We start from the raw sequence: 16,413 nt of genomic DNA, 5'->3' as shown, positions 1-16,413 counted from the left end.
AGGATGTTGCTTTGTTACGCCAAAGAAGTAGGTACTTATAACTTGTTGCGTGCGTAGGTACCTAAGTACACACACACTTTTTCTTTATTAGAATAATGTATACTAGTACCTAAGTAAATTTATAATTAATTCTCCTTGAGATTAATGAATTTTCTGAAGCCGTAAGCACTCCGCGTTCCTGTGTAAATAAAACTCTGTAATCAAGTTGATGCTAAAAGTATTTTCTTCAATATTTAACTTATAAAAATCTGGTATGCAAAAGCGAGCTAAGTTGAAAGTAAGCAAACTGAGATAGTTAAGTGCTTAATGTGTACTGAGAGCTTTCCGCTTTGCTGGAAATTGAAATCACTTAAGGGGAAGCATTATTTTATAATAATATTTTCGTTCTATTCAGCTTTATTTTTAACACTCATTTTTATACTAAGAGTTGAACCAACAGACACTGTTTGGTCTACAATATTTCGACAATAATATATACAATATTTTAATTAATTGATCTCTAAAATAATCATTTCAGGGTAACTTTACCTTTATATTTTTTATACATCCGTTTGACGATGCGTTACACTTTGTCTATTTTATTCAATAACGTTCTATGCCATTAGTCTGATAGCGAAACGGCAAAAGTGTGCTAAAAATAATGCAAGCACACTTTTCTCCTTAATCATGTGTCAACTGTCTCTGTCCTAATCAAATCTGAACTGTTTTAAGTTTTACATTGCTACTTATTGACCAAGAATATTTTAAACAAGTGAAGCAAATGCGGTATAAAGAAATAGCAGTCGAACCTTAATATGTTGTAGATGAACATTCTTATTTTGTTATTCGGTTGAGTTATCGTAACAGTTTCCAGCATGCTCGCCGCGGCGACGCGACGTGGGACGGGTCGTTCCCTTCGCTATAATATAGTCGATGGAGGCGAAGGCTGGCCCGTGCGTCATAATAAAAACGAATTGATATAAGTAGGTGTAGATAAGTGTATTTATCAAATATGTAACATTCAATAACAACAATTATCACAAACAACGAGTACAAAATCATTATTGCATCCATGTTATTTGTACATCAATGCTCATTATTTGGAAACGTCTCATCATGTTCTATGCTATCAGACTGAATTTGCTTCCGGGAAATTGTTATTTAATAGATAATTGTTTAGGTTAGGATTGAAACTTATTTACTTTTACTATCAACCGACTACATAGGGGTTCTCAATTCCACTGTTTCTTTTTTTGAGTTTATAATAGCCCCATCAAATTTCTTTTTCGTTTGAAAATAAAATAATTATACGAAGATTCAATCCTGGCATAAAATCTCTGCAATCAAATCACGATAACTTGATGACGTTTTCGTATACCTAAATCGACGCGTTTTTTCGCTTTTTATGTGCTAGGTATAAGTACCTACTTATGTGGTGACCGGTTCGAAACTCGACGCAAAAAAGTGCGATTTACGGCCGTTCCCAATATACTATCAACAGATAGAGATAATTAATTACTACCTTCTACTGTCAATAATCTGAAGCTGTCCCAATATAGCCGATAAGTCATTCCTGTCGCCTTATATTGGGACGCGTTTATTCGCTTTTTATGTGCTAGGTATAAGTACCAACTTATGTGGTGACCGGTTCGAAATTCGACACAAAAAAGTGCGATTTACGGCCGTTCCCAATATACTATCAACAGATAGAGATAATTAATTACTACCTTCTACTGTCAATAATCTGAAGCTGTCCCAATATAGCCGATAAGTCATTCCTGTCGCCTTATATTGGGACGCGTGAATTGCAATTTCCATACAAACTTCTATCGCTGGTAAGCTGTACGTCTTCCTATTGACAGACAGCGTGTACGGGTAAGGTGATTTACCGTCGTTACGGATAAGTTTATTGGGACAGAAAAGTCAACGATGGTTACGATTTTTATCTCAAGTAGGCCACAACCGGAGATAGACTGAATATTGGGAACGGCCGTAAAGTATACAGTGTATGCTAAAAGATTTCACACTAAATAAAGCATTCTATCTTTGCAATATTATCTACCTCTGCGATGCGTTTTGAAAACATTTAAAGATTTGCTTTACTTTGACATTTCGTGGCGTTACCGAGCAGGAAATGTGAAAAGCATATCTATTTGGATAAGGATTCAACATGACAATATGCTCAAATTATACACAAAACAAATAACATATTATTATTACCTACACAGCTCTGGCTTTTCTGGCTGTCTACCTGGCGACACAAGTCAAAAATATTAATCAAAAAAATCAGATATAAGTTGGCGTCATTCTGTACATAATATAGTTATTATATAATTACTTGCCCCGCATTTATTTTTAATAAAAGATTGCTAATATTATAATCCTCGCATAGTACCTACCTCTATTTAGTAATTATGTATGGGTTGGTATATTATGTAGGGTAAGGTGGGGCACAATGTTACAACATGAAAATAGTATAAAAACGTTTTTAAGAGAAACAAAAATCTTAATATGTCTTCCAACGATACCGTTGCCATATCTGGTTAAAGAGGAAAGTAGAAATGTTTGTCAACTTTTCCACTTTAATGTAAATAGCTGACTTTATATACATCATTTCAAAAGATTTCAGTAATTTTCGAAGTTTTTCAGCTCTCTTGAAATGAATTTGTTTTCTTTGTGTTATATTCTTTTCATTAAATTTTTCAATATTATAAAAATAAATAATAATAATAATAACTGTATTTCCCAAACATTTCAATAATTAATAAAAGTTACAAGTTACAAATATTTCTGAATTATATTATTAATTATTTACATACAAAACAGGGAGCAAAGACAGCTAAACTGCATAGTATGAACTGTGTTTCAGCTGTCATTGACTTCTCGGTACCAGACATAATTACCTACATAGTCAAATCAAATTATCAAAATCAGATAAAATAAAATAAAAAAATACAGTGAGATTAAAATAAAAGTATAACTTCTAAGAATGTGTGTGTATGTGTGTGTTTAAATATGTTATTATGATTTGTTTATATTTATTAAGATGTTTTATTGTGTAAAATTCTCGGTCTCATGGACATTCAGTCCATGGAGCCAGTTTTTGGTTGTTTTCTTATATTGTAATAAAGTATGTGGGTATATGTTTAGTCTTGCGTTGGCTGCATTATATATCTGGTTACTGTAAATATAGAATTGTCGTCTTGCGAAATTTGTTTTATGTGGGGGAATTTTACATACTTCACTTTTATTTCGTTTCAGAATAGGTCCGAAAGTTAAATGTTTATGCTTCTTTAAGATAGTCATTAGCAGATAAAGTTGGCAGACCGTAAGTACACCTGATTCTGAATAGACGCAATTAGTGCTATATCTGAGAGGTTTTCTATGAAGGGTTTTTAGAATTCCTCTGTTTCCGCGTTCTAGCTGCATAAATGTACGCCTCCCCATACTGTCACACAATATTTTAATAGGCTTTCAGCTAGAGCATAGCAAATTGTCATTAGTGTTTCAAGATCAGCTCCATTTCTAAGCCTACGAAAAATGGGAATTAGTTTCCTCAGGCGTAGAGTAAGGTTTTGGATATGTTCTTTCCAATAGAGAAAACGATCTACAGTGAGCCCCAGGTATTTAATGCTCGTTACTGAATGTAGAGATTGGCAATTACAAATATTAGTACTATCAGTGCATGTATGCAATTTTATACTATAATTTTGTTTAGGTAGTATTTTGACGATGACTAAACGTAATAAATTTTGTCTTTTCTACATTTAACGTGAGTTTACAATCATTTAACTAGCACATATTTTCTCTCAAAGCATTTTCAGAATGTGTACGGGTCTCGTTCCAATTTTTTCCATGTAAAAGCAATACTGTGTCATCAGCATATGAAATGATATCACAAGAGGTAATTTTTTGACTGCACAATCCGTTTATATATATTAGGAAGAGTGTTGGCCCTAGTACACTCCCTTGCGGAACTCCATGGTAAATGTTTGTCTCTTGACTAGATAAGTTGCCAATCCTTACACAATGTGTACGTTCAGAAAGATAACTTCAAAACATCTCTAGTACTATTCCACGAACACCAAATGTCAGAAACATACTCGTAGTTACTAGTTGTAACAGTGTACCCCATGTAACACTGTGCCCCACCTTACCCTACTGTAAGTACTCAATAACTCTAGTTTTTTTTGTTAATTTACATTTATTTATTTTTAACTTACTCATGTAGGTAGGTCATTGAGTATTTGTTTTTGTGCATCACTTTACACAGAATGTAAATAAAATATATTTAAGACGATCAAACTGAAAATGTTGATTTAAAAGAGTGGCAAACCTTATCAATAAAGCTGAACCTTTTTCCATGTGGTAAATGTTATTATATGGTAAAATGTAAAACTTTTGACATTTTTTGTGCAATTCCTTAAATAAATAAAGTGATACTGATTTGATTTGACTAACTAACTCACTTATACATCAACGCATAACCTAAACCACTAGGGCAACAAACTTAAACTTATTTTTTTATCCTAGATGGTTTATGGCTATGGCTTATTTTTCAAATACCAACGTTCCTTAATTAATTTATTTCCTTTTAAAATGCGCCCAGCGAGGCGGGCGGGAACGGCTAGTAACTTTTATAAAGAAAAATGCGATTAAGAGTTTGTTTATTTTTCGTTACGCTTTCCCGCTTTAACAACTCTGACCCGATCATCATAAAATTCTGCACCTCGAATAGATTGTCAGGAGCACAGAAAAGGATAAAAGTAAAAAGTAAATAATAAAAAAAAAGTAAGTCATGCACTGACTTGATGGACATTCTGAAGTAGTTAAAGAATTTGGGCTTAAATTAACTTAGGATACAAAATAATGTAAATAATGGCTTTCAGTCAGCCTACAAATTTGGGTGGAGCCAATATCTCCGTATTCTGTCGCGTCTTTCTGCCGTCGGTATAAAATCACCGTTAAACTGTTTCTACGTCCTTCTTTGACAAATGTAGAACTCAAACTGAAACAGGTGTATTTAACGCCTGACAAACGCGTACCATGTGAAAACTATAAAAAAATTCAATGCGCGTTGAACGTGTAACCGTAACCATAAAAAACGCGGCGTGGGACTAGTAGGTACGAGGGCTGCACTAAAAGTATCGGGAATCAAGGAAGTGACACACCATTACTATTTAAATATGTATTTATTGCTTTTCGAAGTATTCTCCGCGAAATTTAACACATTTTTCCAAACGATGGAACCAATCATTGAAGCAACCAATCCATTCGGAAGTTGGGGTCTCCAAAATGGCCGTTTTGTAGGCGTCCATAGCTTCCTCTGGTGATGAAAATCTCTGACCACGCAATTATTCTTTATTTTAGGGAAATTATAGAAATCATAAGGGCTTAGGTCGGGGCTGTACGGCGGATGGTCTAATAATTCTATGTTTTCTTGCTCTAAAAACTCTTTTGTTCTGTGCGCGGTGTGAGAACTCGCATTGTCGTGATGGAGGATGATGCGGCGGTTGCAGTTCTCTTTACGGAGTTCAGAAACGACCTGTGGCAAACAAATGCTAGCATTCCATTCTGCATTAATCGTTCTTTGTCCCTCAAGAGGAATAGTTGCAACATGGCCGGTTTTGGAGACAGACATGGCCACCATTTTTTTTGCAACACTCCGTGAACGAACAATTTTTGTTGGCTTTGGCTGACTCATTTTCGAAGACCCAAACTCGTGACTGATGTTTTGTTTCGGGTTCGTATGCGTATATCCAGGATTCGTCACCTGATACGATGTTGTATACAGCATTTGAGGATCCTGCGTGGAAACTTTCGAGAGTTCTGACGCACCAAGTAACGCGAGCCGCTTTTTGCTCTTCACAGAGCAAATGCGGTATCCATCGGGAAAACAACTTTTTTACACCTAATTGTTCATGCAAGATTATTTGTATTTGACTCATGCCAATGTCTAAGGTTGCCTGGATTTCGCGGTATGTCACATGTCGATCTTCCTCAATCAGCTTACGCACAGCATCAACGTTTTCTTTGGTGACTGCAGTTTTTGGACGACCTTGACGGGGATCATCGCTTGACACGTCCACGTTGAAATTCAGCAAACCAGCGATAAATTGTGGTTTTGGATGGGGCTTCATCACCAAATGCAGAAATCATCCGGTCAACACACTGTTTTTGTGTTAAACCACTTCGAAAGTCATAAAAAATCATCGCTCTAGAATTTTCTCGAGTCAATTCCATTTTCTCAACGACTAGACAAGTTTAACAAGACCGAGAATCTTTTTTTAAATAAATAAATGATATTCGATTTTTAAAACCAAGGAGTTTTCAATTAAAAAGATTTTAATATGACAGGAACAGTGGAAATATTCCATTCCCGATACTTTTAGTGCAGCCCTTGTATTAGTGCCTACGTGGTGCGCGGCAACTAGACTACTTACAAGTGTTCCGAAATTAAATTATAGAAAAGTTATTTATTTTGGTGAAATGCGTATTTTTTATGATTTAGGGATAAGTATTTAATGTGTTTAATGTCGCCATCGTAGCTCACACTCTATGAGTCTATGACGAATGTCGTCGAATGAAGAGATAACGTAGCTATAAGAGGCGATATCAAAATGGCCGCCGCGTAAAATTATGATTGCAACAAAATTCGTTTCCAATATTTATTTTACAAACAAAAATTCTTTAACCTAATTCTTTATTATTTCAAAGCTTTAAATAGTGCTAACAGCGTGCACTAAAGACTCCTGGGTTATCTGCTATAAACTATTCTCCACGTATCTACTAAATTTGGCGTACAGCCAAATGCAATGCTCGAACGTTATGTTGACTCTGCACTACGAAGAAACGGAGCGTGTCCATTACACTACGATACGAGTTATAACAAATGTGAAAATTACTTGATGTAGGATTAAAAAAATAGTTTTCATTTATATTCCAATACATTTGAACAATTATTTTGATGTTAGCTTAGACGTTATGTATAGCGGACGAAAAAGAAAAGCATGTATACATAAAGTACATGAATCGATAACGTAGGTATAACATTTGATTTTTGCTAGTAAATAAATCACTGAAACTATGCTATTTATTTTTTGATCAAATATGTTGAATGAATGCTTATTAAAAATATCAAAGTTGGTTAACAATTTGAAATATATTTCAAACATTTACTTACCTATATATATATTGTACCTATATATATATATATTATTTATTTACCTAAATATATAATACCTAGTGGAAATCATTGGCAACCGTTCTAAACAGAATTTATGAATTTTGTCAAAATACACATCTCAAAAAGTAAAGTGTAATAATACAGGTACTTGCGTACCTATATTATTACATTTCACCTTTTTATCCCTTTTATAATTTATTGTAAATTATGCTTCTTTCGTTAATTCACCCCGAGTGCAACAAGACATTCAACATAATTCTGTGAGGTTATTTCGTAAATTGTACGAAGTTCACGCATCATCACTGCCTGGCTCGCTGATGGTGCCATTCGTGCCTATCCACAAAAACAATGTACAATCTACACAATATAACCGCATTATGGAACATCCCTTGTGTCCCTCATGATAGGTAACGTGTAAATTTATTTTGTTTATTAATAATAAAAAAATAATAAATCATATTGACACACACTTACACAAATTATCTTGCCCCAAACTAGGCATAGCCTGTACGATGGGTACAAGACAATGATATAGCAACATCCATTATTTTTTTATTATACAAAATTAAAAAATACATACAAACCTAAATTTTCAACCCTCTACGATCAACCCCTATTTTTGTATCACGATTTTTATATGATTCTGTTCCATCCACAAATCCGCTATAGGGTTGCAAGATGGCAATGGATCAATACTTACAATAATTGAGGAGGTAGAAATCAAAAGGTACTTATGTCCACACTTAGCATAAACTTTTTTTTTATTGGATACAAATCTCAAGGATAAATTACACACCTAGAGTGATACAGTTGATTAAAAATCAGCTTATGTCCAATACTTACAGAGGCATAAATATGCCCTATTTTTTCAAATTGTGTCTATGTCCAGACAATAGTGATGAGTGGTTGCCTTAATCTTTCAAAAAGTATTCATGTCCTATGTGTTCTGTCCCAGCTCTGAACAAAAGGTGTTCATGTCACAGCCAAAAAATCAAATTTATTTTTAAAGACTAGGCTTATGTAACTTAACTTACTTAACAAGACATATGTAAGCCAAAATGTGTATCTCAGTCGCTTGATATTACCATATGAACCGCAACGTCGAAGACCTAGAAACGTTTTGTATTCAACACCTAAACCAAAAAAAAATGAGTATGACTTATTTTTTAATAACTGGAAAAAAGAAAATTAGAGTGCAGGTGTGCAAAAATTTTTTTATGGCTGCATTAAAGATGTGAAGGGAGCGATTAGCTACTTTAACTAAAACTTTATTTAATGGCAATATTCCCAAATAAAATCGAGGAGGGGATAGAAAGGATGCAGCTTATTAAGCGAAGATCTGTGATGGATTTTATTGGTAAATTTCCAGCTCAAGAGAGCCATTAAAATCGCATGAAATCGAAACGAGTATACCTATCATGTGCATTAAATATATATTTGATGATTGATATCAATGATGCACAAAATGTACAATGACTCTGTGTCCGAGGAACTGAAAGTGAGAAAGAGTTTCTTTAGGCATGTTTTTGTAACGAAATTTAACATTGGATTTAGGTCTCCAGCATCTGACGTATGCCAACTTTGTACTTTATTAAAAAACAAGATGCACGAAGAAAATAATCCACGAGAAAAACAGAAGCTGACAATTTTTTTATGTACTATCAACGCCATAGCACATACAAACGTTTAACACACATCATGATTTTAAGGAATACAAATATTGGGGAATATATGAAAGGTGCTAAAACATTAAAAAAACAATGGAAACGCACACCTCCATACAAAATAAACACCCCCCTAGGGGGTAGGCTGTGATTGAAGCATGTTACATGTCAGTTGAGTCCATTTCCCAAAATGTATGGATTTAGGTTTACTGAGATCTCACCGCCTGCTATTTAATGCGTTATTATCATAGTTTGGTTTTTGATTGATTTTGACAGAAAATATTTTAATCAAGTTTGATAAAAGTTTTCGGTGAAGTAAAGTAACATAAATTATTAAATTAACAGCAAAAGAGAGGGGGGAGGGGGTAAACGAGCGTACGGGTCTGATGTTAAGTGGTCACCACCGCCAATATTCTCCTGAAACACCAGAGGGATCACGCTGAGCGCTGAGCGTTGTAATCCATAGAAAAGTGTACGCCCTTTTTTAAAGGTAGAAACACCGTGGAAGGAAGCTGCTTCCATAGCTTGGTTGTACGTGGACTTGAAAAACTTCCTTGATTACCGCACTGTTCAGACACACAAATAGAATCACTCTCCATGATAAATGTGATAGAAAAAACACATTGAAGCCACGTGTTTAAGAACCGCCAAGTCATATAGCCGTTCGCTCAGGGATTGCCGACAATTCTCTTAGCTGTTTTACTGAGACAAAAGGTTCGAGCTGATACTGGTGTGCACCAGACCAGAGATGAAAACAATACTTCATAATATGTGGCTTCATCCGGACTTGCGTTTTATTGGGTGCTAAAATTTGGACCGGACTTGCTCTATTTATCACGCCAGAAACTGTCGGATAGCCCAAACAATGGAAGTTTTGAATGGAGCGCCTTGCGCCATAACGATCCATGGCCCTCGCTATATCCAGACTAACTAACAATCCGTTCCCTCTCCTATCTATGTGTGAGCTGGTAGATATACCAGAGAAGCCGACTGTGGAGAAAGCCGTGCTGTTGGTCGTTGACCAAATTGGTGATGCTCTAGATATACTAGAGCTTCCGTTTAATTATACGTTCCACGATGTTGGGGAGAAGGGAGGTAATAGCAATGGGCATGTAGTTAGTCGAATACCAACTGTCTCTTTTTTGCCATCCTCTGGAGAAGTATTGACTTTAATGAGACCGGGACTACGCCTTTTGAGTATGAGTGACGGAAGAAACGTGTAGTACCTACCGCGTAAACGCAGGGGCATACGTTGTGAGCACGATGGGAGAAATGCCATCCGAGCCGCTCGACATTTAAACGCCCAAGGAATACAGAAGTCGCTGAACAGTTTTCTGTCTGTGACTATTAATCTTAATATACATAAATTACGTGACACGTTGTTTGTCCGCGATGGACTCCTAAACTAATGAACGGATTTAAAGTCAAAGTCAAAATATTTTATTGACATAAAATCAAAAGACTGCTCGTCAACGTCAATCACAAAAAATACAATTCGGTTACATACATATTAATTACATAAAAGTTTAAACATATATTCAAAACAATGCAAACCAGTGAAACAACACAAGGCTGAACCATATAATCCATAAAAAACAACTATAATACTATTTAATTCCAATATCCGGACGACCGAGCCTTGCTCGGATTTTTAAGAATGTACAAAACTTGAACAAAAAAAAAACTAATAGGACATCTGGATTCGAACCGGGGTCTTCTGCTTTCCGGATCACCCAATGTCCCATCTGAGCTATAATAGTCTTGTATATAGTGGCGAAATTTACCTTTGTATTCTAATGTTATTGTAGGTGTTTCTCATTCAAACATGGATAAAACCATTTTTTTTTAATTGAAACCTAGCTAGATCGATTTATCACCCCCGAAATCCCCTGCATACTTAATTTTATGAAAATCGTTGGAGCCGTTTCCGAGATTCAGATTATATATATACAAGAATTGCTCGTTTAAAGATATAAGATATTGTAATATCGTTTACATAATCTTCAATACTGTAATAAGCCTTCGACATAAGTCTGCGTTTAATAAAAGATTTAAATTTATTTATTGATAATTCAGATACACTTTTTGGTAATTTATTGTAAAATTTAATACTATCGCATGAAAAAGAATTGTTTATTTTACAGAGCCTAGTAGGGGGTACTATAAGCTTATAGTTATTTCTAGTGTTCAAATTATGTTTGTCGCTTATTTTACTGTATAAATTATAATGTTTATGTACGTGCAGGAGATTGCTATAAATATATTGGCCGTACATGGTCATAATATGAATATCTTTAAATTTTTCCCTTAGAGATTCTCGTGGGCTCATTTGGTATATGGCACGTACAGCTCTTTTTTGAAGTATGAAGATATTATTGACTTCCGCTGCACTACCCCATAGTATAAACTAATTTAAATTAAAATTAAAAATTAAATGGGGATTACTTCATGGAGTGCAGTTTAGCCCAACTTGAGAGATAGGATAGTTTTCATTTCAATTTGGGACCCATAATTATTTTTATTTCCAATATTTTTTATGAGAGAATTTAGTGACGTACGGTTTGACAGTTCTGCTGTGATACAATTTCATTATAACAACAAGGAGCATGCGTTACGTAATAATTCTTGATGTTTTGAAACATTATTGGCAATTTTTTTTATTATCTACAGAACAACGTCTGTCGGGTCAGCTAGTAGTATATAATAAATAGCTCACTTAATAGTTTTTGATATTTCTAAATGTTAAACTATGCCAATGGACTCAGTACAAATAGTAGGTACCTACTAGCTTCTGCCAGCGAGTGCCACTCAATCTGAAACTAAAAATTTGGGATATCAAAGCATCACTTCTAGGGTATTATTATTTGTAGATATTATTATATAATTATTTAATAGTATAAATAAATCGTTTTACAAGTTAAGCATCCTGATTATGATAATAATAAGAAATTTAAATTTTAATAATAAAATCTTCCTTTTTTTCTTCATTAAATAAAAATATACCTTTGGTGATAATTTCTTTTTCTCGTAGCCATGGAATAAACTATAAAGCATGCTCAGAACTAGAACTAAGTATTAACTAACTAGAGAGAAATTTATTAAATAGCTCGCGTTGCTAGGAAATCTATAATCTTGAATCAATCACCATGCAACACTCCCTACTTTGGAATCCTTCACTTGCGGTGATTCATCGATGGCCCTCGCTTTGACTTTTGTCTTTCATCACATAAGTAATTGGACAATATGTTATTATATCATCCTTCTTACAACAATTGTATTATAATTATTTTTATGTTATTTTTAAACTTTACTAAACTGTATTCAATTCACAGCTCACATGTGGTAGGTAGATTGGAGGTAATTTACGTTTAAAGTTTAGGCGTTAGCCTTATAGTTTTTATTATTAATATGATATACCTTTGGTGATAATTTTAATCGTTTACCATATACTTACTCATGTGTTTCCACTGCCGCGATTACGTCGGGCGCCTAGTCGCAATAACCACCGCAGCTCCGCTAGGACTTATTAATTATTAAATGAGGATAATATAGGGGAGAATTATGATTTATTCAAAATAATTTGATATATTTTTAAAGTGATAACCCTCACTTCTAGGATTAATAAACAAATTTGAAAAAAAAAATGAATGATGCGGGACTCGAACCCACGACCTCCGGCGTTCCTTTTTGTTTAGATTTACAAGAGCGACATCTCAATTTCCTAATATACAAATATTCCAAAATTCACTTCCAAAATGGTAAATGTGCCCCCCCCCTATGTGCGATGTGTATAATATCGATGTAAATTCATCAAATATTAAAGTGTGATTTTCTGGTATTACCTTCAGAATATTATTAAAAATCCCGTCATTCATTGCCACACAGTAGGTAAACATCGTAGCGACCCCTTTGAAATTATAATTCTACTTAGGTCAATGATATCCTCTTTTATTCATTGACTTAGGTACAAAAGCTTATAGTATAAAAACTCATTTTTTTATATTAAATACTTGGGTATAAGATGATTTATTGACAATTATCAGATGAAGGTGAAAATGCAGGTCTCTCTATGAAAATAGCGAAAACAAAAATAATGAGCAATTCTTCAGCAAAAGAGACTTATTACAATAAATAACCAGCAATCAATATGATTTTTTATATGAGGGGGCAAACGGGCAAGAGGCTCACGGGATGGGGAGAGGTAAGGCAACCGCCCATGGACATCCGCAACAACAGGTGTGTCCAGAAATGCGTTGCGTTGCAACAATGTAAACGAATATATTTATTTAGAGCATTTAGTATCACCAACAGAGAACGTGCAGAAAGAAACTGAAAGAAGAATAGCTAACGCATGGAAGAGATTTTGGTCGTTAAGTGAAATAATGAAAAAACAAACAGATGCCAATGTCAGAGAAACGCAAAGTTATATCATGACATACGCATGCCAAACTTGGGCCTTAATAGAACAGCAAAATAAAATAAATATATGTCAGAATGGGATAGAGAGAAGCATATTGGGAGTAAGGAGACGAGATAGAGTACAGATAAAAAAGATAAAAGAGATAACTAAGTTCAAAAAAGTTCAAACAGTATATAGAAAATTGAAATGGCGCTGGACAAGACATATTTTAGAGAAAAGAAAGAGAAATTGACCATAATTTTAACCGAATGGTACCCTAGAGAAAGCACGCGAAGCAGAGGAAGACAGACAAGGAGATAGGAAGATGATTTTAAGAAAGCAGCGGGCTCAGAATTGTTATGTATAGCAAAAGACAGAGACAAGTGGAAAGCCTTACGGTCGTTCCCAATATTCAGTCTATCTCTTACTTGAGATAAAAATCGTAACTATAATGATAGTTACGTGAACAATTGGATCAATGGATCCAATAAACTTATCGACGGTAACTCACCTTATCCGTACACACTGTCTGCCAACGGGGCGACGTATAGCTTACCAGCGATAGAAGTTTGTATGGAAATTGCAATTCACGCGTCCCAATACCTAGGTAACACTGAAAATGTTTTAGAAAATGAAAAACGGCTTAATGTAGAAAGTTGCCGATACTTTTATTGTTTTTCGAAGTAATCTCCGTTCCTCTCTACACATCGTCGCATTCGATGGAACCAATGAGAAAAGCAGTGGGCCCATTCTTTAAAAAAAACTATCCCAGCGGAGGAACTCGGGGTATATAGTACTTTCATAGCTGGCAACATATTTTTTAATGGCGTCCGTTTTGTTTACAAAATATTTTGCTGTTTTGACGAATGTATTAGCTTAAATTAAAAGTTGTGAAATAGTATTTAGGTGTGAAATGTAATTTTTTTATCAAATTTTTTATTATAAGACGCTTTGTGACCGTTTCACTGCACAGTTAGTAATATTTCAATTAAATTTCGCGCACCGATTGTTCTGGAAGTTGATAGAATGACACTGACGCGGCGGGAAACGTCATAAAAGACCACATTGAAAGTGCTTCATTTCGCTTGGGCCTATTCACGGTCTAAGCGTTATTATTCTAAGCTTTATACTTTTTAATTTTTTATTACACAAAAGGCGGGCAAGTAGTTATGGGCAGTGTATTGGATTATGGAACTGCGGGCAGGAAAAGATTGACATAATTCAAATTCAAATATTTTTATTCAAAACTATCGGACCCGACAGACGTTGTTCTGTTAAAAAAAAACTCTCGCCGATGGAATTTCGTAAAATCTTCGTCAGTTCTTAACTGACCTCTACTCGACGAAAGGAATATTCCTACCAAATTTCAAGTCTCTACGCCTTATGGTTCCAGAGATATCGTGATGAGTGACTATATACGTAGTAATCTCTTATATATATACAGATTGACCATGGGAAATGGATTTTCTAGATTCAGACCACAAACTTTCAAGAATTGGCCTTGAGATTTGTTAATGGTCATGGCGAATGCAAGACGGATAGGAAATTAAAGATTTGCGGGCTAACTCGAAATGCAAAATGTTCATGAAGTAGTAGCTGCAGATCATGAAGAATTGCTATTATCATTGCTGTATTGATCTCTTCGTGTCGTTGTTCCTCCATGGTGCCCATGAAATATAATTGTTAAAATTTATGGTGTGTTTCTTCAAGAGATTGCAATGATCCAATTCGATGGTGAATCTGGTGAATTGCATCTACAAAATCAAAAGCAAAGTCCGTATTACTGATTTGTAAACACTTATTTTTAGAATTAGCATACATAATACATAAGAATAAGTATAGTAGGTATGTTATTCTTCTACTGTATTGTGTGTAAGAATATAAATCGTCGTTCTTAGAAAATGTCTGCCCCAAATGTGGACATTTGGAAACAAACATTGTATTTTTGAGTGTTTGCTAGAAAATGTCGCGATTCGGTAGTTTCCCACTAAGGCAGCACAATCCTGGTGTTTCTCCGGAAAATACTTGCAAACAACGTCCATTGACCCAATGTGAACGTTAGTATGCAAGCGGTAATCAGTACTGCAATCGAAACGCTGCTCGATTCAAATCATAAATTTCTTCTTGTGCGTCGAAAATTATCTAGTTGTTGATCTCTGAGGTTTACTAGCTGCCTCGCTTTGCTCTTGTGATTCAGTAACACAAAGTCGAGCCCATAACTACTAACGCGGTGCTTTTTACCTGCAATTTCATGTTCTTCGTCAGTCCAATTCGCAATGTTTCGAATCCTAGTTGCATTACGTTCATGTCGGGAAAGATGGCACAATAAGCTAATAGAAACTCGAAACAAACACACCCATCCAATGACATTCTATACATAAGAACGTCATTGCACTCACCAGTCAACTTGAATAAGATGACGTGCACTGTCAGTTGTATTTAATTACTCATGTAGCGTGAAAATAACAAAAAACTTCATTGAATCCTTTCTATTCTCGAGATGTCATGAAAATGTCAATCCATACAAAATGTATAAGAAAATTAATGTTTTTATAATAATATTTTTTTGTATATTTTTCGATATTTTATTACTTATTATCCTATTCCGGACTAAGAGAAACCCAAAAAATCAAAAAACAGAAAAAATGGTCTAGCCGTTCTTGAGTTATAAATGGTGTAACTAACACGACTTTGTTTTATATATATAGATAGGATATAATATCACTTTTCAACCGACTTCAAAAAAGGAGAAGGTTCTCAAGTCGTCGGTATGTTTTTTTTATGTTTGTTGCCTCAAAACTTTCGACTGGGTGAACCGATTTTGATAATTCTTTTTTTATTTGAAAGCTCTGACAATGGCATCAATGAGAAAACCATAAAAGTCTTAAATTTGGTGTACATATCTATGTACACCAAATATATTTAGTATATTATCTAATATAGCAAAGTGGATGATAAATTTACGAATAACTCAATATCGCGCCAACCGATTTCTATGATTTTTTTTTATTGGAAAGGATATACTTCAAAGATGGTTAGGTTCTGATTATGGAATCCATGTCAAAGTAACGGAACTCTTCAATTCTTAGGAGCAAATTAACGATACTCGGCCGAATCTTTGTTATGCTAACCTGATATTTAAGTCATCTACCATAACATAACATTAGTTATGGTCAAGTAATTTT

This window comes from Leptidea sinapis, chromosome 40 (assembly GCF_905404315.1).
Source record: "Leptidea sinapis chromosome 40, ilLepSina1.1, whole genome shotgun sequence".
NCBI lineage: Eukaryota > Metazoa > Arthropoda > Insecta > Lepidoptera > Pieridae > Leptidea > Leptidea sinapis.
The sequence above is the reverse complement of the archived record's forward strand: the minus strand, read 5'-3'. Positions refer to the sequence as shown.